Source organism: Rhineura floridana, chromosome 6, assembly GCF_030035675.1.
Source record: "Rhineura floridana isolate rRhiFlo1 chromosome 6, rRhiFlo1.hap2, whole genome shotgun sequence".
Classification (NCBI taxonomy): Eukaryota; Metazoa; Chordata; class Lepidosauria; order Squamata; family Rhineuridae; genus Rhineura; species Rhineura floridana.
The window spans coordinates 51789120-51811323 of NC_084485.1; the positions used below are offsets into that span (position 1 = coordinate 51789120).

Consider the following 22204-nt stretch of genomic DNA (forward strand, 5'->3'; position numbering starts at 1 on the left):
AAGGAAAACAAAAGCAAAGGAGATAGAAACACGGTCACAACCCTAAATGCAACAATACAGCGACTAGTACTTAGGGACAAAGAGAACTATTACAACAGTTATTGTATAGAACATGAGGAGGACAACAAAAAGGGAAGAACAAGAGCCCTATTCCAAAAGATCAGAAAGATTAAAGGGAAATTTAAACCAAGAGTAGGGATGTTGAATAATGAACAGGGGAACACACTGACTGACCAAGATGAAATAAAAGGAAGATGGAAGCAATACACTGAATCATTGAATCATAGAATCAACCCCCTGCGCAGTGCAGGAATCCAAATCAAAGCATTCCTGACAGATGGCTGTCCAGCTGCCTCTTGAAGGCCTCCGGTGTTGGAGAGCCCACTACCTCTCTAGGTAATCGATTCCATTGTCGTATGGCTCTAACAGCTAGGAAGTTTTTCCTGATGTCCAGTTGAAATCTGGCTTCCTGCAACTTGAGCCCATTATTCCGTGTCCTGCACTCTTGGACGACTGAGAAGAGATCCCAGCCCTCCTCTATGTGACAACCTTTCATGTACTTGAAGAGTGCTATCATATCTCCCCTCAGTCTTCTCTTCTCCAGGCTAAACATGCCCAGTTCTTTCAGTCTGTCCTCATAGGGCTTTGTTTCCAATCCCCTGATCATCCTTGTTGCCCTCCTCTGAAACTGTTCCAGTTTGTTTGCATCCTTCTTGAAGTGTGGAGACCAGAACTGGATGCAGTATTCAGGATGAGGCCTAACCAGTGCTGAATAGAGGGGAATTAATACTTCATGCAATTTGGAAACTATACTTCTGTTAATGCAGCCTAATATAGCATTTGTTTTTTTGCAGCCACATCACACTGTTGGCTCATATTCAGCTTGTGATCAACGACAATTCCAAGATCCTTCTCACATGGCGTACTGCTGAGCCAAGTATCCCCCATTTTATAACTGTGCACTTGGTTTCTTTTTCCTAAGTGTAGAACTTTGCATTTATCCCTGTTGAATTTCATTCTGTTGTTTTCAGCCCAGTGCTCCAGCCTATCAAGGTCCCTTTGAATTTTCTTTCTGTCTTCCATGGTATTAGCTATGCCCCCCAATTTTGTATCATCTGCAAATTTGATAAGTATGCTTTGTACCTCCTCATCCAAGTCGTTAATAAAAATGTTGAAGAGCACTGGGCCCAGGACTGAGCCCTGTGGTACCCCACTTGTTACTTTCACCCAGTTTGAGAAGGAACCATTGATAAACACTCTTTGATTACGATTCTGGAGCCAACTGTGGATCCACCTGATAGTTGTTCCATCCAGCCCACATTTAGCTAGCTTGCTAATCAGAATATCATGGGGCATTTTGTCAAAAGCTTTGCTGAAGTTGAGGTATATTATGTCCATAGCATTCCCACAGTCTACAAGGGAGGTTACCTGGTCAAAAAATGAGATAAGATTGGTTTGGCAGGATTTGTTCTTCATAAATCCATGTTGGCTCCTAGTAATTACTGCATTATTTTCAAGGTGCTTAGAGATTGACTGCTTTATAATCTGCTCCAGAATTTTTCCAGGGATTGATGTTAGGCTGACTGGTCTGTAGTTCCCTGGTTCCTCCTTCTTGCCTTTTTTGAAGATAGGGACAACATTAGCTCTCGTCCAGTCATCCGGCACTTCACCAGTCCTCCATGATTTTGCAAAGATAACAGACAGCGGTTCTGAGAGTTCTTCAGCCAGTTCCTTCAATACTCTAGGATGCAGTTTATCGGGTCCTGCCTATTTGAACTTGTTCAAAATGATTAAGTATTCCTTTATTTATTTATTTATTTATTTATTTATTTATTTATTATAGTTCTGTACCGCCCAATAGCCGTAGCTCTCTGGGCGGTGCACAACATTTGTCTATCAAACTCAAGGTCCAATCCTGCCCCTGCTACTTCATGTTTTTCTGGGAGGGTCACAGATCCTTTTTTGGGAGAAGACTGAGCCAAAGTAGGAATTGAGCACTTCTGCCTTTTCTTTGTCATCTGTTACCATTTTGCCATCCTCATTGAGTACCTGTGCCACCATTTATTTTCTCTTTCTTTTACTATGGACGTACTTGAAGAAAGCTTTTTTGTTGCTTTTAGCATCTCTCACTAACTCTATAAAGAACTCTATAAAAGAGATGCCAGGATGACAGATTTATTCATGGAAGAACTGTATGATGAAGAACGAGAAGTTTTAGAATGTGAGGTGAAAGCTGCTCTTAAAATACTTGGAAGAAAAAAATCACCAGGAACAGATAGCATACCAATAGCATTGCTACAAGCTACTGAGACTGAATCTGTCCAAATTTTGACAAAAATCTGTCAAGAAATATGGAAAACTAAACAATGACTGGAAGCATTTAATATACATCCCAATTCCAAAGAAAGGGGATCCCAGAGAATGCAGTAATTATTGAACTATTGCCTTAATATCCCATGCAAGTAAAGTAATGCTTACGATTCTACAACAAAGGTTCTTACCAAATATGAAGCAAGAAATGCCAGACATTCAAGCTGGATTTGGAAAGGAAAGAGGCACCAGAGACCATATTGCAAACATATGTTGGATAATGGAACGGACCAAGGAATTTCAGAAGAAAATCACCCTGTGCTTTATAGATTACAGCAAAGCCTTTGACTGTGTAGATCATGAAAAACTATGGAATGCTTTAAAAGAAATGGGGGTGCCACAGCATCTGATTGTCCTGATGCACAACCTATACTCTGGACAAGAGGCTACTGTAAGGACAGAATATGGAAAAACCAATTGGTTCCCCATCGGAAAGGGTGTGAGACAGGGGTGTATTTTATCACCCTATTTGTTTAATCTATATGCAGAACATATCATACGGAAAGCGGGATTGGACCAAGATGAAGGAGGTGTGAAAACTGGAGGGAGAAATATCAATAATTTAAGATATGCAGACGATACCATAGTACTAGCAGAAACCAGTAATGATTTGAAATGAATGCTGATGAAAGTTAAAGAGGAAAGCACAAAAGCAGGACTACAGCTGAAAGTCAAAAAGACTAAAGCAATGACAACAAAAGATTTATGTAACTTTAAAGTTGACAATGAGAACATCGAACTTGTCAAGGATTATCAATCCCTCGGCACAGTCATTAACTAAAATGGAGACAATAGTCAAGAAATCAGAAGAAGGCTAGGACTGGGGAGGGCAGCTGTGAGAGACCTAGAAAAGGTCCTCAAATGCAATGATGTATCACTGGACACCAAAGTCAGGATCATTCAGACCATGGTATTCCCGATCTCTGTGTATGGATGTGAAAGTTGGACAGTGAAAAAGGCGGATAATAGAAAAATCAACTCATTTGAAATGTGGTGTTGGAGGAGAGCTTTGTGCATACCATGGTCTGCGAAAAAGACAAATAATTGGATGTTAGAACAAATTAAACCAGAACTATCACTAGAAGCTAAAATGATGAAACTGAGGTTATCATACTTTGGACACATCGTGAGAAGACACTAGAAAAGACCATAATGCTGGGAAAAACAGAAGGGAGTAGAAAAAGAGGAAGGCCAAACAAGAGATGGATTGATTCCATAAAGGAAGCCACAGACCTGAACTTACAAGATCTGAACAGGGCGGTTCACGACAGATGCTGTTGGAGGTCACTGATTCATAGGGTCGCCATAAGTCATAATCTACTTGAAGGCACATAACACCAACAACAAAGAGTCTCACTCATGTTAGCAATTGTGCTGCAGCATTCTGCACTAACTGCAGCCCTGGGTTCAGGTTGTGCTGCATGGGGATTTCTGTGACCTTGGCTGACTGGCTGCCAGGATTTTTTTAAAATGTTTGGTTAGGAACCTGACTGGTTGTAGAATGCTGATTTTTCTGCCTTACTCATAGGAATCTTGTTGTGGTTGGTATAGTATGGTATTTGTCTCCCCGAGGAGGTACGCCTGGCGCCTACGCTTTTATCCTTTCGGTGCCAGGCCAAAACCTTCCTATTCTCCCAGGCATTTTAATTTATTTGTATGTATTTTAATGTTTTAATTACCTTAACATTAGGTAGTCCTATTATGTATCTGTATTTTATATCTTGCGATTTTTGTTGATTATTGTTATTATTGTATGTTGTACACCGCCCAGGGAGCCATTGGCTAAGGGCGGTTTATAAATGAAATTAAATAAATAAATAAATAAATTTAGGAAATAATCACTGTCTTTTGTTTTTCTTTTTCTATTTGCATTTCATTTACCTCTGACCTTACTCCCTTACATCCATAGAAGCAACAACAGTGGTTCCATGTGGTCAGCTCAACCCCCTTAAACCCACTGATGATGCATCTTGTTATTTGCATGATGGTTTGTTTCTTGCCCAATAATGGTAAGAGAATTCACATGCTGGGAAGTGTGGCTTCAATTGCTGTAGTTCACAATCTACTGCCCGTGAAGGTAGGCCAAACCATGTGTGTTTTCTGTCTGTCAGTTAATACTCACTGGAATTGGATTGGCTGTCAAAATGAGTTTATAGCAACCCACAAAGTAGGCAGGAAAGAGCAGAGAATCTTCTTAATCCTTACTCATTTCTCAAACTTCTCTCTGCAGTGAAGGGTCAAGTCTGTACAGAAGTTTGGAAGAGCCATATTAAAAGGCAGGCAGGGCATTCCAGGCAGGGGATTGCCAACCCTGATTTGATATGGATATCATTGCAGAGGATTCCTAGTCAAGCCTTACCAACAGCACAATCCTAACAATATCTACCAAGAAGTAAGTCCTGTTGACTTCTATGGGGCTTAGAATTGCAGCCTTCAGGGGCATCCAACTTTACTCCTGAGTGCTCCTATCTAACATCTCCACAACACTAGGCTTTCTTTCTACAACAGCGTTCTGATTACTGGCCTGGCCTGAGGGCACTTAAACCCTTCTTGCCAGAAGCAAGTAGGCTAGATTAAATGTTCCTTATCCAGGCTCTCTAAACAGGTAAGAAGGAATGATCCCGTCACTTCAGCTGGACCTGGGAACACCCTAAGATTTCTATCTTAATTTCCAGTCAGAGAATTATTTTTGTTCATGTGGTACGCTCCAAGCAACAGTGGTTGATGCTTAATGTATCGTGCTTAATGACATCACTAGGACCCACCCCCTATGACATCACTGGGGCTCACCCCACGACATCACCAGGGCACACCCCCTATGACATCACTAGGACCCGTCCCTGAAATCTCAGGGTTTGGGATGCTTCTGACCTGGCGACCCTAGCTAGTGCTAGCCTTTGCACTAATACCACATTTTAGTTGAATACCACCCAAGGCTAGGATTGGTTACTCAAGGAAAAGTTTCTGGGACAGTAGTAATTTCTCTCCCCCAGTCTAAATCTTCTCTCCCACCTCCTCCTTTACTTTTAGCCAAAGGAAAAGTTGTTGGGAAAACTGATCATACATCTCCTACATTACATTTAGGTTATCCCTTAGTGTGGATAGCCAAGGCACTATTTGCATTTTGGGGTGGGAAGCAGGTAAGGGAAAGAAAGATTAAGGTTCCCAGGGCTAATCTTGGATATGATCAGTGATGCAACTGAAAAAGCTATGTATTTTTGCTTTGTGGTGCTTGTTTTCTTTCTTTTTCATATTTTGTACTAGTGAAAGCAGGGTGGAGAGCTGGATCTGGCTGGAGATTCAGGAGTGACCCACTCTCCATGAGCTACTTTTGACAGGTGGGCAAGGCCACCCAGCTGTCAATCACTTGACATCATAGGGCATCAGGTGATTCAGAGTTCAAATGCTAAGACTGGAGATACGCTTCCACTTGCTCTTTGATGGTATAAGGTAGCAGCAGGGGCTTATCTTTGATTTTAGCACTGTGGGGCCGGAGATGAGAGGATTGCTGCCTATTCTTTAATAGCTTACTGTTGAAGAGCAAGAAGAGGTTTATATTTGATCTTAAAGCCAAGCACCACAGCACTAAGATCGGAGACAAATTTCTCTCCAACCCATCTCTGATCTTAGCAGTCAGTTAGTGCTTAGATGTCATATGATGTCAGGTGACTAACAGGTGGGTGTGGTTTGCCCAAAATATCCTTGCAGGCCAAATTCAGAGGCCTAGCAGGCCTAATTAGGCACACAGCCAGAAGTTCCCCACTGCTCAGCTATAGGACCATTACAAACACAGGTCCAGGGAAGGGGGAAATTAAGCCAAGGGATGTGTGCTCTTGGTATGTGCGTGCACACATGTGCGCACACACAAACTATTTGCAACTTTAGTCAGGGTATAGAAGCAGTGAACTGACTCATCCCCTCCTTGAGAGAGAACCATTGACTTTGTAATAGTTTTATTGTGCTAGTGACAGTATGCTGCCAAAGCTTCCTGTAGCTCATATGCGGGTTGTTTCATGTTGTTGTTATGGTATAATGTATTTATATTTATTTTTAAAATGTGTTGTAAATTGCTTGGAGACTTTCAGGTAACAAGTGACTAACAAGTTGTCGTCATTATTATTGTTATCATCATCAAGACATCATCAGTTACTTTGGGGACAGTCAAGGTTTCTGACATCAGGGAGAAAAATGGGAGTATCCTCCTTGTTCTGTCCTTGTTCTGTCCAGACAATAGCAAAGAAACACATACAAAGAATTTGTGTCTTTTACAGGTCAGGTTTCAATACTTGGCTCCCAGTTTGGCTAGCAGGGATGAGACTGAAAAAAGGTCAAGCTGCAAATAAAGAATATACTGTGACAGAAAGAAAAAAGCAGCCAGGGGGCACTCACAGATTAAACAGCTAACTGTAGATACACAGTATAAAACAGGAGATGAAGGAGAAATTGACTTTGTAGCTTTTAATGTATATTGACATGCCTTGTCTCTGTTAGCAACAACAGCAGATTGTGTTCAGACTCATTCTTCTGGGTAGGACTCAGAACTACATTAGATGTTTCTTTTCTACCTTAATCTTGCCATTGTATACAATGCAATTTCATTGCATTCCCACTGGAGTTACCCTCCCTGGAGATCATACTGGGAAAACAGTGCTGTGGTTTTATGATGTTCCCTTGCAATTGATTCCCCTTCCCATCTGTTGCTCCCTGTGGACACTTCCAGGTAACCTGTTCATTTAGATTTCATCCTGTTCTGTTTGTGTTGAGGTTAGAAGAGCAAATGTTATCCCACATGTTCCAGTTTTATCTCTTTATAGATATATATCCTGTCCTTCATCCCAGTAGGAGCCCAGTACATTTTTCCATGTCCTTACTACAAAAAGTCCAATCTTTTGGGAACACTGGTTTGTTGTGCAAGATGTCCCAATCAACTATAATGGAGCAATGTGGATGTGCTGAAGTGTGATTGAATCCCACCTGAAAATAGCAACAGTCTGGAAGCAAACTGCCTCTCTTAATGCCTTCTGAATCTTTTGCTTACTTAATCCTTTTCCTTCCTTGTTTTGTTGATCCATGATAGCTGCAGCAAAGATTACATCAAGAGTGTCCACAGAAATACTGGAGGCCGGCAAGGTCTATTAATTATTACTATGGTTACATTAAAATTCCAGGAGGGGAAAAGTGCCCCCATTGACCCTCCCCTATGGACACCTTTGATGGCATTCCATATATATAGGCAAACCGTCATAGGAACACCATGAGGTTATGCCAGCTACTGAATCTGCCATGGTGGTGGTCTTGACATTTCCACAGGATATTACACAAGGCAGTCACAGGGGAGTGCACCCTTTCACCACCCCATCCCATTCTCTTCCTTCCCTGCCTTCAGCAGGCTGGCTTCAGTGGTACAAATGCAATACTGCCCCCAGACCCTGGCACTGTTACACTGGGATGGGTTGGGGTCTTGTCTCAGTTTTGTCTTGTCTCTTATTCCTCTAGCTGCTCCAGCAACAGAGGATCAGATCATTGGGTTGGGTTATTGGGTTTCTACATCCTTTTTCATCTTGGGATCATAATTGTATAGATCCTTGGGACCTCAACTGTGTGTAAATTCTGATAATATATTTCCTATGTCTAGAATTTCATAACATTGTCGTCATCATCTATTTCCAATGTGCAAAGGTGACTGCCAGTGATTATATCACTGAAATGGCATCATTATTACACACTACAGGGAGGTATCAGTAAGCATGGGGAAAATGCAAAGTTTGCAGAAATACAACAAATTTTTTGGAGAATAAAAAACCCCTAAGGGGTATGTGGAACCCCTAATATAGCCCAATGGGAACTCAGCATGCTTTGTGGCTACTAAATGTTGACTGGCAAGGGGGGGATGGAAAACTGGGTGGGAGCTGGAACAGAATGGAGTATTGTGGAGGAGAGAATGACTGACTGAACAGGGCCACTCCGCACTGCAACATTTTGTTGCAGGTTCCACTTGTTCATTCTAACAGCAAATGTGGTTGTTTAAGTGCCTATCAGTCTGGAAACAAAATGGAGCCATCCACTAAACTTAGTATTTGGTGTGGGCTCACTCTGGAAAATATAGCTTTTCATGTTGTCAGGAAGGAGAGGATAGTAGCAGTTTTCAATGATGAAGTTGTATTTAAGAGAGCATGTGGGAGGAGGTGGAGATAATGAGATGAAGGGCTGGATTGTGCCCATAGACTGCAGCATTTTCCTGCCTAAGTGCTCTAAGTACTCCAAATACTGTTACAACAATCTTATAAGACAGGCCAGGAGTAGGGGTTGAGGCTCAGAGAATGTAGCTTGCCTGAGGCCTCACAGTGTGTGTATGGCTGAACTGACATTTGAAATTGGAGTTTTCAGCACAAAGCTCATGCACTTAACCACTGTGCCACAATAAAACATTTATTATATTTATATGCTGTCTGTCCTTCCAAGAGCTTAGCAGAATATAAACGGCTCTCCTTTTATATTCACAGCAACACTGCAAGGTAGGGTAGGCTGCAATGGTGACTGGCGCACTGTTCCCCAGTGGTTTTCATGGCTGAGCAGAGATTTGAATCTGGTTCTCAATTGTCAAAATGGATCTTTCTTCCTTAGCAAAATCATCTTTGAAACAGAACTGCCATAGGCGCATGAAAATTCTACCATAGTTAATAGCGTTTCCTCTGCAGTTTTCAGCAATAATTACATGCTAGTTAGTGTGATTTATAATATAAATTTTATGTATAATATAATTTTTTTAAACTGGAACAAGTTCAGAGGAGGGCAACAAGGATGATCAGGGGACTGGAAACAAAGCCCTATGAGGAGAGACTGAAAGAACTGGGCATGTTTAGCCTGGAGAAGAGAAGACTAAGGGGAGATATGATAGCACTCTTCAAGTACATGAAAGATTGCCACACAGAGGAGGGCCAGCATCTCTTCTCGATCGTCCCACAGTGCAGGACACGGAATAATGGGCTCAAGTTTCAGGAAGCCAGATTTTGACTGGACATCAGGAAAAACTTCCTGTTAGAGCCATACGACAATTACCTAGAGAGGTAGTGGTCTCTCCGATGCTGGAGGCATTCAAGAGGCAGCTGGACAGCCATCTGTTGGGAATGCTTTGATTTGGATTCCTGCATTGAGCAGGGGGTTGGACTTGATGGTCTTATAGCCCCCTTCCAACTCTACTATTCTATGATTCTATGTAGTACTTTAATGGTCAAGGCATTATCTCAGTAACCCATCCAACAGCCCTGTATGATAAGTCAGTAGTGGCTTACCCAAAGCTTCCTAGTGAGGGCAGAACAGCAAATTTAATTGAGTGTATGGGCTGGCACTGAGTCAGTAAAACTTTTCTAAACTTCAAATAGCTGCCAGTAGGGGACCCAGTTAGGATCTGGAATGCAGTGCATGGGAGGAGAGGCTTAACAAGTGGTAGCTTTTCCCTTGTGCCAAATAGCTTCAAGTGGGGCAGTTTTCAATCAGGCCCTCCAGCAGCTACTCCACTGCAACACCAAACTACCCCTTTAACATAATGTGTAGTTTGGGCCTGCTTCCATGTCTGATGCAAGATTTGATCTTGTCTGATGCAAGATTACACTGCACCAGCTCTCACACAAATTCACCCTTACATCCATCAGCTAACGTAGGAAATAGACAGTCTTCTGTTTCAGACTAATTATGAGTTTCACAGCCCTTGACACTTGGCTTGTTTCTCTCGGTAACTGTCAGTGTTTTTGCTATGTCGGGCATTGTTTCTGTGCTGATTTCAGGGAATGAGGGAGGCAAAGTAGGTAATGTGACACTTTCTGTTGGACCAAATTCTGTTGGCAAGAATGTGCAAACTTTTTGGATGCACGTAGTCACTCCAGGTAAATTAGGGACATGCAGAACAAGCCACTACGTGGACATGAAGGGTTCTTTGTTTTTCATACACCTGTTAGTTAGAATGGAAGAAATATTTTTCCCCACCCCCACAAACCCCTCTCTTTTTTCCCTTGACACCAGTGGGATGCTGTCACCTTGCTGGTCGTTACTACTTCAGTGTCTTGAGAATGAAATTTATCAGCCATTGATTTCTTCATATACAAATAGATAGTTGTTTATCAGTGACCCTATTGACCTAGTGACTAAAAGTGTTTTCATTTGCTTATCAAACCCAACCCTCTGTAGTTCAACTCCAGCCACTTCATTTGAAAAAGGAGGCTAAGAGCTAGTTCTCATTGAGGTGATAAACCTGTGTCACCTGTATCATTTTGGACTGTAGATGGAGACTCACCTGATTGAATGTGTATACATGCATGCACACATGCACACGGACACACTACACAGAACACTAGATGTCTAGCTGTTTGTACAGCCTGAGGATGTGAACAGGAACCCTGGAGACATAGGGGGCACTACATGTGGACTAGATTCTTGCCCTTCCTGGCTTATTAAAAAGGCAAGGGGGGGAGACTAGCCACGTGGGTAAAGGGAATGGTTAATGCCTCTTTACAGCAAAATGGGATTCCTGACATATAGTTTCTGTGTTTTGTGGAGTAATCCTGCATGTGTGTGTTTGTGCATAACATATCTGGAGAGCCACTACCTCCATTTCGTAGTGGTACAGCATAGATTCAGGTTTGCCACTTCAGTAAAGACTAGGTCTGAGTCTCACACCTTTAATGAACACATGTAGGGCAGGAGCAGCTGGCAGGAAGGGGCAGAGCTGTAGGCGTAGCCTTCTGGCAGCATGATTACTATTACCGACTGGGAAGGTGTGGGGATTGAGAATGGGCAGAAGAAAATTGGGGACACTGTAGGTACACCAGTGTAGGCTATCTGGAACTCCCACAAGGGTGCCCATGTTGTTCTGACCTCACCACCATCCTGCCATTCCTCACCACTGCCTCACCTTGGTACATGGCAGTGAAGCTGTTGCTGGGAGGCTAAGTCCATGGCAGCACACCTCCCCGCTAACTGCTCCTGGTGAGGAGATAATGGGAACATCCACTGGCCATGCCCCTTCCATGCCAGCACACCTGTTGGCCATCCATAATGGCATTTAGTGAGAAAGGAGCTCAGTGCTGGCATACAGCTCCTCCATGCAATTGGGAATCCTGGCAAATTAGGGTTCCCAGTAGGAAAGCCACATGTGCATACAGCTCCAGCTGTTATTTGTTAATTTCATTGATGAATTTCTTCCCATGAGGCATCCCATGCTGGCATAAGAGCATTCTATTGTATCAGTCAGAATAGGGTGTGTGTGTGTGTGTGTGTGTGTGTGTGTGTGTGTGTGTGTACGTACATTGCCCATGTGTGTGTGTGTGTGTGTGTGTGTGTGTGTGTGTGTGTGTGTGTGTGTGTGTGTGTGTGTGTGTGTGTGTGTGTGTGTACGTACATTGCCCATGACAGCTCCTCTGGTTTGTAGATGTGCCCACAGGCCCCGAAAGTTTACGGATTTCTGCTCCAAAACCAGGGAGATTGTCAGCAGCTTCGACTGTAGCCCATACCGCCACCTGCTCCCCCGCACAAGACATTAGTTCTGCACCACTCCTGGATGATGCGTAGTACAGCAGGGCCCCGCTTTACGGCGCTTCGCTTTACAGCGCTTCACTAATGCAGTGGTCTCAGTTAGACGCAATTAGACTAAAGCCCCACTCATACTATTCAATGAGTTCCGCTTTTCGGTGGTTTTCGCTTTACGGCGGGGGTCCAGCATGTAACCCGCCGTATGAGTGGGGCCCTCCTGTAGTTCTTTGGCCCCATGGCAGTGAAGAGGTGTGTTATGTTGCAGAGGTTCTCCTCTCACAGGCAGCATGCTACCGTGAGTCAGCCCTTCCTTCCTTCAGTGTTTGCGAATACTTGCTTGCTTGTGTACTTTTGCTCCAGAGCCCTGGTTCTGCCTGAGGGCTGAAAAACAACACCCACTCCTACCTTCACAAGCACCGGCCTGGAATACCCCTGCTTCTGTTTGCAGCCAGCCAGTAGGTCTGCCTGTTTGGGGCTAAGCAACCAATTTGAGGGAAATATGTGCCTTCTATTTAACCTTGCATTTGGGAATGGCAACCAGTAAGCTGTTGTTAAAGGGGGTTGGGGGCGGGAGGTTACTCCAGAGAATGCCGGATTTCACCCTCACCTCTCAGTGACCTCCCAGAGAACTCTGTGTATGTGCGCACAGTTGGAATGGATAAGGCAATGACCCTGCTGCCCTCCCAAGCATACAGACAATGTTTACAGCACATGGTGGGTGGAGAAGAATCAATAACCCCCTTATCCCTTCCTTTCTGTTTGGCAAGGGCTGGATCACAAACACAGCACCGTGGATCTGGGGGACTCTGGAAGAAACAGCTCATTAGAGCTGTTAAGAAAGGTAATCTAAGGTCTCTGTAGTTTTATTATAGAGTTTCTGCAAAATCACATGTGCTCTGGAGAAGGAGGGAGGAAAGGGTGCAGTGTCTATTCATTCTTCCCCAACCTGCTGCCCTCCAGATGTTGAGGGCTACAACTCCCATCAGCCCCAGCCAGCAGGCTAGTCTATATGAAGGTCAGCAGTGTTTCTGTAAGCAAATGAGGTAGTGGCAGAGTGTTCTGTACCACTTCAGATTGCAAGGGGGATGTGTGTGTGTGAGTGCATGCTTGTGGGGGGTAGTCATATTTTAATGCCTTCCAATGTTGTTTTTTAGAGTTGTGCAAAGCTCTATCCTAGTCCATTCCCTGCTGTGCTAGATTTCTACTTTCAGGGAGATTTATATATAGGGGAGCATTCAGAACTGTGATACAACCTGCAGTGATCCATTCCATTCTAGGACCTCATCTCCATGCCTTTCTGCTGCATGTGTAGGCTAGGCCCATGTGTCAGTGTATGGAGTATCAGGTCATATCCCTGCTCAGTCATGAGGCAGCCTGAGGGGCCTTGCGCAATTCATTATCTCTTTTAGTCTCATAAAATGTAATAGGAGCATATTTTAACCCTCTCTTAGCCCTTGAGGTATAAGGGAGAGAAAACTAAAAGAAAAAGAAAGAAAGAAAGAAAGAAAGAAAGAAAGAAAGAAAGAAAGAAAGAAAGAAAGAAAGAAAGAAAGAAAGAAAGAAAGAAAGAAAGAAAGAAAGAAAGAAAGAAAGAAAAGTAGGGGCAGCCAGCATCACCTCAGCAAGTTCGCATCCGGGGAAATATAAAAATGATGTTTACACACCATATCTTAAAATTGGCCTAACTATGCATTTCACATTAAAGCAGTATTGTCCCACTCTAAAGAATCATGACTTCCCCTAAATAATGCTGGGAACTGTAGTTTGTTAAGGGTGCTGAGTAGTTAGGAGACCCCTCACAGAACTACAGTTCCCAGAGTGATTTAACAATCAATCCCCCTTCCCAGGGAACTCTACAGTTCTCAGGATTCTTTGGGGGAAGTAATGACTGTTTACAATGGTATAATAGTGCTTTAAACGTATAGTACAGATGGGACCGTTGATAACCCCATCCTCACACCCTGTGGTTCTAACCCCCTTCCTCTATGCCTGTAGTCATGGCAGCCTATCTAATATACAGGTGTGTTGTCCTGTCAGGACAAGTTGGGATGCCGTTCCCTTACTTTTTTTGCAGGTAGCCCCCTCCTGGCTCCCTCCGGTCTGCAATGCACCCACCGTCACCCCAGAGAAGGAGAAAGCAGGAGAGGAGGGCCTCCTGGGCTGGACAATTGAACAGATCACAGAAGAGGAAGAGAAACAGGAAGAGGAGGTGCCACACCATGGGGCAAGAGACAGGGTGCAGGCTGGAGTAGGCAACAAATCCACTTAATTGACCGTGTGTGTGTGTGTGTGTGTGTGTGTGTGTGTGTGTGTGTGTGTGTGTGTGTGTGTGTGTGTGAGAGAGAGAGAGAGAGAGAGAGAGAGAGAGAGAGAGAGTCTGGCTGCCATGGGGTGTGGCATGACTCATGAAGGGACTCTGCACTTCTATATTTGCCACTACACTACTGCTTACATACCAGGAGTTGGTGACTTTTTGCCTATCAGTTTGAGGGCTGCATTCCCTCAGGGGTAATTTGTTGAGGGCTACATGAAGGAAGTAGGCAGAGCTTAAGCCAGCAGTGGGCAAGGGCACCCTTTTCCATCTTTCTGATACCTCCATTCCTCTCTTTCTCTTCTCCCCATCTAGTGGGCTGTGGGGAGAGGGACAAATTGCTCTTGAAAGAAATCTGAACTAATAACTTGCCAAAGGCTCTTGAAATTAGGCTGTGGGCTACAGGTTGCCCACTCATAAGAATGTAAGAAGAGCCTGCTGGATCTGGCCAATGGATTCTAGTCCAACATCCTGTTCTCATAGCAGCCAACCAGATGTTTATAGGAAGCCTGAAAGCAAGACCTAAGCACAAGAGCATTTTCCCCTCCTGTGATTTCCAGCAACTGCCTTCTGCTATATACTCCTACTATACACTAACAGTTAATCTCTCTCTCTCTCTCTCTCTCTCTCTCTCTCTCTCTGTATCCTTGTGTAACCAAAATGGTGCAACCCACATACAACATGGAGGTATCAACAGGCTTCAAGGAACCCCAACGTTTTAAAAACGCGAATGAATGTGAAAGTGATGGCTGTTCCCTATTGTTTGTCCTCAACAACTGGTATTTGAAGGCGTACTGCATCTGTATCTGGAGGTTCTACCTAGTTATTATAGCTACTAACCATGGACTAATTCTTCCATGAATCTGACTAATCTTTTTAAAAGCCATCTAAGCTAATGACTGTCACCACATCTTTGTTGGGAGTAAAGCACTAACGCCTGTAACAAGCAACCTGAACCAGTGGATGGCAACAGACAGAAAGGCAACCAATTCTTTCCTCTCTGATTCCTTCTTTAGTAACTACTTGATTGTTTTTTCTCAGGCTTTACTTCCTTCCTTCCACTTCCCTCTAGTCAGTCAGAGGTGGTGTCTGTGGGTGTGAGCCTCATGGCTCTACAATGGCCACATGCATGTCTGTATTCAGTAGAATGACTGTATTTCCCAGTAGTAATAAACTGTATGTTTCTTTATTCTTTCACCCAACGATCTTACTAGACTATTTCACCACTCGGTTGCAATATATTCCAAACTCCAGTAATCTTATGGTTGTGCAGGGGTGTGTGACCTCAGGTCCGGCAGGGGACGTGGCACTTATGGTCCTCTAGGCCTCTCCATCTGGCTCTGTGGGTTTTCTCTGGGCCATACCCCCTCTCTACAGGCAACATCCCTCAATAGCTCTGTTTTGCACCCCAGGTGTTTCCCCCCCCGGTTGAAATGTGTCCTTGATCTCTGACAATGCCTCTTGGTTGTCTGGATGAAGGGTAGAGAGGGGTGTGCGAATGTATGTAGAAACTTGCCTACTGTGCAAAGGTAAAATTGGCATCTATTGCTCTACCCACTTTTGCTTTCCCAACGCTGGCATGTGGCCCTCAGAAGTTGCCTAGAAAGAAATATGGCCATTGGGCGGAAAACCTTTCCTCCCCGCCCCCCCCCCCAGTAGTGAATTCCATAAATCAGGTAAGCTTTCCATATTGTCTTGCCTTCCTTTGTATACCAGTGGGTGGGGGAGTGGAAGACCTGGAAAGGGAAAATGCCTTCCATCAGTGGCTGCAGCTAAACAATTGTCTTCCAGTCCTGGATGGCAGTTTAGAGCACTGTCCTTCAACCTTGGGTCCCCAGATGTTGTTGGACTACAACTCCCATCATCCTTGACCATTGGCTAAGCTGGCTAGGGTTGATGGGAGTCGTAGTCCAACAACAACCTGATTATAACAAAGGCTATCCTGGAGGCAACTGACTCTCCTGAGCCATTCTCAGGCTGGAAGGTGGAAAATGTAATTTGGAAAACTTCTCCCTGCCATAATCTTGTTTTGAGAAACTCAATATCTGATACTGGGCTTCAAGGAAAGAGCATTAGTAACATGGTGATAGCACTGGTTACATTGTGTTTCCTTCCTTGAACTGTGACTAAGCATCAAAACTGTAAAAGACAATCTGTTTACTTCTTATTCTCTAACCCCTGCCTTTTCTTTATACAGTGGTCTACTTGTCTGCATGTCTCGTATCCGGTCTTGAAGTTAACCTCTTGCCATTTCAGCCAGGCAAGTTACAATTCTTTCTGAGCTGGTCCTTCGCTAGATTAGTGGTCTTCAACTTGTGAGAAGCTGGGAAGCACCTGGAACTGCAACTTTGTGGTATGGAACCCATTTTCAAGACCTCATGCACTCAGGGGGTGGAGCCCATGCACTCTGTGGGCCAATAGCAATAACAGCAGCACATGCACAATTCCAAAGTTAGAAGAAGAGGATGAGGCCCTTCTCAGAAAACAAAACAGTGGTAGCAGTACCCACCTGAGGTTGGTTCATGATCTAGGGGTGGGTCCTGAATCATCTGTTGAAGATCAGTTTGCTAGACCAACTGCTTGAAATGCCTTGCGTCTCTAAATATGTATACCTGCAGATGAGTAAATTGGAATATTTTTATAGGCTGGATCTTATTTTATGTGTTCCTTATCTGGTCTTTACTTTTTGCCCCAAATTTGCATTGATGTCGAGGTGGCATTCTGACAGCTTCTTTTACATCTCTGTTATCTGACTTTTCTACTGAAGGAAAAATATTCTATATATAGAATTATTATGATGATGAATAAAGATCTATAAAGTACCTAACATTTACTAAGCACTGTACACATATTAAAAATGGGACAACCCCTCTTACAGTCTTAAAGACACACAACACAGAAAGAAACAGGGATGAGGAGGGAAAACACAGAGCCCCAGGCATCAGTTCCACACTGTATAAAGGTATATTGTGTTTACTTATGAGTATACTGTATGCATAAATTATATAACAGAATTGTGTGCCTAAACTATATAGGAGAATATATGTTGTCTGCAATGGTGCTCTACCACGTTGCATAGTTTATCTCACAACATTTTCTCTGTGTTCTGTGCACAGTCATCTACAAATGACAAACCCCTCTTAATTGCTCCTGTCAGGTGCTTCTCCAAACCCAGCAACCATGTTCCTTGGGAATATTATGTGAATATCCATTCAGTAAACACTATTTGTTGGGTTCTTGGCACAGTTTGAAACCCTGCTCGTGTCTGCGCTCATTGGCTCATGAGCAGAATTGCCATAGTAATGCTGCCACCGGCCCTGAGGCCTTGGCACTGACACTCCCTGAGAGGGAGCAAAGGTCACTCAATCAAGTATCTGGGAAAAAGGGGGAAATTCCCTGCTCTCCTACAAAGTAAATGACAGACAAAATGGAGTCCTGCATAGCCAGACCTGCCCCTGAAGCCTTCTGGCCACCGGATGAAATCCAGTAACTAGTCCTTGCTTCCGTCTACCCACTCCCCAGGCACGGCCACTGACTAAGTAATCAGCAAAATACAAAAACCAAAGTCAGCTGTTCTCAGCTAAAAAATACCAATGGTTTCTTTCTTTGCGATGCATACTGAAGGATGAAATTCTTTCTCAAGGGTTACTAATAAGAACTACAAATAAAACAAGCTAAATACATGATTTATAAAAAGGCTAGATTAATTCTAGTTTCATGAAGAAACATATATGCAGATTTACCACCCAGAGGTCTTAAACAGCCAGTGTTGTCTCTACTCCTATGGAGCAGCAATCATTTTCAATGCCACTGGGAGGCATGGAAGAGGCTGAGCAAACTGCTAGCAAATCTAGGTGTGGTTCCTGTGTTGTCAGCCAGTTTTGCTCTCGTGAATTACTCAGAGTGCCACTGATAAGGTTCACATATCTATTACATCTGCAAAGGACATGATGCAAGAAGCCCCTTTATATACACAAAGGAGGTTATGCATTCAGTGAGTGAGTGAGTGTATGTCCTTTCTAATGCAGTCTGTATCTGCACCTTACATTTAAAACAGTGTTATACCACTTAAACAGTCATGGCTTCCCCCAAATAATTCTGAGAAGTGTAGTTTGTTAAGGGCGCTGAGAGTTGTTAGGAGACTCCTACTCCCCTCACAGAGTCTCCTGTGAAGAGGGATTGATTTTAAATCACTCTGGGAATTGTAACTGTGTGAGGGGAATAGGGATTTCCTAACAACTCTCAGCACCTTTAACAAACTACAGTTCCCAGGATTCTTTGGGGAAAGCCATTACTGTTAAAGTGGTGTAGTAATGCTTTAAATGTGTAGGTACGGATGGGGCTGTAGTCCCTCCAATACCTTTTAAGCTCAGGAAAGTCCAGATAATTGGACTCACACCTGGGAAATGTGAGCTTAAAAACCACATCATCCATAGTTTTGCTGAGAAGATAGGGGTGCATCATTTAGTTGTCAATCTTAGTTTCCAGTTCTTCAAGCTGAGGGGAGGGGTCATTGCTCAGTGACAGAACACGTGTGATACAGACAGAAGGTCCCAGGATCAATTCCTGGCATCTCCAGTTTACAGAATGCTCTCCCCAGGGAGGCATTCCTGGCACCATCATTATCTACCTTTAGGCACCAGCCAAAACATGTTTCTTCTCCCAGGCATTCGGCTCTTAGTTTGCGAGGGCTTTTGATACTGTAGCCTCTTTTATGAGGTGGGCCGTTCCACCGCTTATTTATGTACCGTGGTTTTAAAACTTTTTATTGGTTTTAATCTTTTTATTTATTGCAAGTCGCATTGGGTTCACGTCTGTGAAGAAAAGTGACAAATAAATGAATGAATGCAGATCCCATAGCAGGTAATTGGGGTGTGTGTGTGCAAGACCTTTGCCAAGAACCTGGAAAGCTTCTGCCAGTCAGTACTGGGCTAGATGAACCAATAGCCTGCTTGACTATACAGTGCTCACAACTGTATTGCCCAAATGGGACTGACCTACTTCATGGGGGTGTTGTGATGACAGATATGCTAAAGATTTAAAAATAACTCTGTAGAGTAAGTGTTGTATAAATCAGCAATGGCCAACCTTTTTAGACATTTCCTGGCCAACTTGCTGGGCAGGGGGTCAACCCCCCCAATGATGATGTCATTGCTCTCAACAGCAACTTGGCCAGGGAGGATCTGGGATTCCAGGCTGAAGATGTTCAAAGGCATCTTCCAGTTCCAAAGGGACACCTTGTTTAGAAGTGGTGCATCACTGGGTGTTCTTAGGAGCAAAAGAAGCTGCCTTGCACTGAGTCAGACCATTGGTCCATCTAGCTCACTATTGTCTACACTGACTGGCAGTGGCTCTCCAGGGTTTCAAGCAGATGTTTCTCTCAGCACTACCTGGAGATGCCAGGGATGGAACCTGGGGCCTTCTGCAAGCAAGGCAGGTGTTCTGTCAGTGAGCTACGGCCTTTCCCCTCTTGGCCTGGGCAATGCAGCTTCCAAAGAATTGGAGTGGGAAAGAAAACTGCCCTGAGCCATCAGCTGTGAAGTCAGAATGGCACTTCAACCTTCTGAGGGCTGAATGGAGAGACAGCCCAAATGCAGAGGTCTTTGGAGTGTGTGCAGTGAGTGGTGGGAGACGGTCAGCTCCACAGACGTTATTTGTGCACAACTGTTGGCCCCAGCAATGCTGTTTCCCCAAGCAAATCCTCTGGATGCAGTGTCCCAGGGGAACGTTGCCTGGGGTTGCCTTTTGGCCATCTCCTAGTATAAATTATTATTCAACAAAGTAGGGCCATTTGGCCTATTTATTCCAAGTATTACACAAAATGATGGGTTGTACACTAAATTTAGCTTAAAACTGTGTCAATGTATATTATTGTTGGTAATATCTATATAATTTTCTGTTTTCTTAAAATAAAAAATAGTGGTAAAATATGGTTTGACAGCTTGACGTGTGTGAGAGAGAGATGCCACATCCATGCTATAGATTTGAAGTGCCGTGATACCACTTTAACAGTCATGGCCTCCCCCAAAGCATCCTGGGAGCTGTAATTTGTTAAGGGTGCTGAGAGTTGTTAGGAGACCCCTGTTTCCCTCACAGAGCTACGATTTCCAGAGTCCCCTTGGAAGAAGTATTGCTGGTTAAACCACTCTGGGAGCTGTAGTTCTGTGAGAGGAATAGGGGTCTCCTAACAACTCTCAGCGCCCTTAACAAACTACAGTTCCTGAGATACTTTGGGGGAAACCATGACTGTTAAGTGGTATAATATTGCAGAGATTGGCTGGGTGGGTGTTGTTGAATTGGAAACAACACAGACGGGGCTCTTATTTTAGACCTTCTAAAGCTGGTATAGCACAGTGGGGAGGAGAGCCTGGCTGGGAGTCCAGAGTCTGTAAATTCAAATCCCCACTTGTGTCTCCTGGGTGTCAAGGGCCAGCTAAAGATGACCCCCACAGTGAGCGGCTTAGGGGTTACGTGCCCTGCCACCTGTGCAGCCATGGGCAAGCTGCATAGTCTCAAGGAGCCCAGTGGTCCCACAGCTGGCAGTTGCGGACAAGGAAGGGGCTGGCTTGTGCAGCTGTGGCAAGCTGAGCAGGCCCTAGCCAGCTGGGGAGGACTAGCCTCAGAGGGAGGCAATGGCAAGCCCCCTCTGAATATGGCTTACCATGAAAACCCTATTCATAGCATCGCCATAAATCGGAATCAACTTGAAGGCAGTCCATTTCCATTTCCCCCAAAGTGTCTCATGTCCGCCACTTTTCTGCTGAGCTGCAACAGCAGGTCAAAGAGTTGGTCTGTTGCCCAGGGAGCACAAATCCATGTTTTTTCGAGAGAACTCCTCCTGTTCCAGGCCAAGCCACAACTTCAGTAAGAGGCTTATGTGCACCTGCGATGACTCATGATACTTCCCTTGGATTGAATCATTTCAGGGCATCATCATCACTGTACTACTGCACAACAGTTTCAGAAGGTTGGGGAAAGGTGCGACATGAACCCTTACATTAGCAACTGACTAGGAAAATAATATCCCAGGCCTCATGGGCAGAACAGCCTACTGGACTAATTCTCCCTCTTGCAACAAATCCATTTTTGTGACTCATCAAGTGCTGGGAATTGGCTAAACCCTGTCACCTCTGTAACACCAAGGATGCTGAAGCAAGCCAGGAAGCTTTACGTTAATAGGCAGAACTTGCTTACTAATTACCCATTTAGGCAAATCAGTAGTGTGAATCCATAATAAGACCTGTCTCACTGGTGCTGGAAGAAAAAAGACGGTCAGCACCTTGACAAATCTCAAAATAGTAGGTATGTTAATGAGTAGTGAAGAAAAGTACAATGGCAACTTGGATATTACACATCTTGTTGGGGCATCAGCACTTTAAAATAAGAGTTGACTTATTGTGTATGTTTGTTTAAACATTCTGCCTACCCCTCATTTGGTCTTCAAGGTGGAAGCCCAAAATGATGGAAGCATCCAGCTAATGTATTAACAAGAGACTGAAAAACCAGAGGGAACATTCCCACCCTTTAAATTGGTCACCATATATGTATATCTGCTCCTGTCAGAAGAAGCCCTGAGGGAGGGTCTTCTGCCCTTTTCTTAACTACTGGGATGTGGTGCATATGGTGCCCTGCCAAAGATTGTCACTGTGAATTAAATAAAAGCAATCACCTTTGTATAACAGGAAAATAAACACCCAACTGAAGTCCTTTTGCATTGCAGAAGAGCAGTACAAAAGGAAAGGTGATGCCCAGACTTACTGTCTCCATCTCCTGGGATTATATTGAAGTCGAAACACAGGGAAAGTCAATGGGAGGTCAACCAACTCGGGCCACTAGTAGTTTGAAGGTGTCAAAACCTTTCAAATACCAAAAATTGAGGGGGAAATGACACTCTTACAAGTGGAAGAGAGCCAGATTATATCCCTCATATCTAAGACTTATCTTTTCAATAATAGTGCTGGGTTTGCTTTTTGCATTAATATAATTCTGCATTTCTCC

General features: G+C 43.9%; 1 protein-coding gene across 1 annotated transcript in view; it reads right to left on the reverse strand.

Annotated features, from left to right (window-relative positions):
* The window catches only part of GPR37L1 (G protein-coupled receptor 37 like 1), a 72338-nt gene that overhangs the window by 48050 nt on the left and 2084 nt on the right, over positions 1-22204 (reverse strand). The window contains exon 2 of the mRNA XM_061631852.1: positions 16716-16818. The gene's annotated coding sequence lies outside the window, so the exon portion shown is untranslated. The remainder of the gene's footprint in view (positions 1-16715; positions 16819-22204) is intronic.